This window comes from Dipodomys spectabilis, unplaced genomic scaffold (genome assembly GCF_019054845.1).
Source record: "Dipodomys spectabilis isolate Male_0828 unplaced genomic scaffold, ASM1905484v1 ptg000276l, whole genome shotgun sequence".
NCBI lineage: Eukaryota > Metazoa > Chordata > Mammalia > Rodentia > Heteromyidae > Dipodomys > Dipodomys spectabilis.
In genome coordinates, this window is record NW_024870953.1 from 1,990,049 (window position 1) to 1,990,766 (window position 718).

General features: G+C 30.9%; 1 pseudogene; it reads right to left on the reverse strand.

Moving 5' to 3' along the window:
• Nucleotides 1-224: 224 nt before the first annotated feature.
• LOC122126372 lies at nucleotides 225-337 on the reverse strand (annotated as a pseudogene).
• Nucleotides 338-718: the final 381 nt, after the last annotated feature.

A 718-nucleotide genomic window follows, 5' to 3' on the forward strand; every position in this document is an offset into this window, starting at 1 on the left:
AGAAACAATAGCAAGAAAAAAAAAAAAAACACTTGTGTCCCTAACATGGGTTTCATTTCCCTTAACATAATCTTATCTGGTCATATACACATAACTTTTGGCCTTTTCTGCTTATCCTAGACATACATTAGTTATTGAAAATTAGAGAAACCATCGGACCTAAGTTTCTTTGGACTTGGCTTACTTCAATTAATAATTTTTTTTCCAAGTCTTTCCATTTCCTAAAAAATTGGGCGATGGAATGCTTCAGGAATTTGCCTGTCATCCTTGCGCAGTGGCCATGCTAATCTTCTCTGTATCATTCCAATGTTAGTGTATGTGATGCAGAATTGTGCACAGAACATTTTTATATATAAATTGTAATTGATTTTCTTTAACTAGACAATTCAACAAAAAGTAAGTTTAAAAGAATTTTCGTGAAATTTTAGAACCATGTATATAAGTACACATTTAAGTATAAAGTCAAGATTGACATGTCAAAAACAAAATAATTCCAGATATTTGTTGTTCAAGAGATGTGTAGGAGGAGGAATTCAATTATTCTATACAAGGGACCTGCCATAATGAACACTGCAGCAAGTGTTAAGGTTTGTTAAAAGTTTTAATGTTTTCAATATATTTAATTTTGGGAATTTGCTTATATATGCCAAAATTGGGACTGTTTGGCAGGTCATAATACTTTTCTATAAAGTATTTAAGATTTATGGTAGCAGATAAG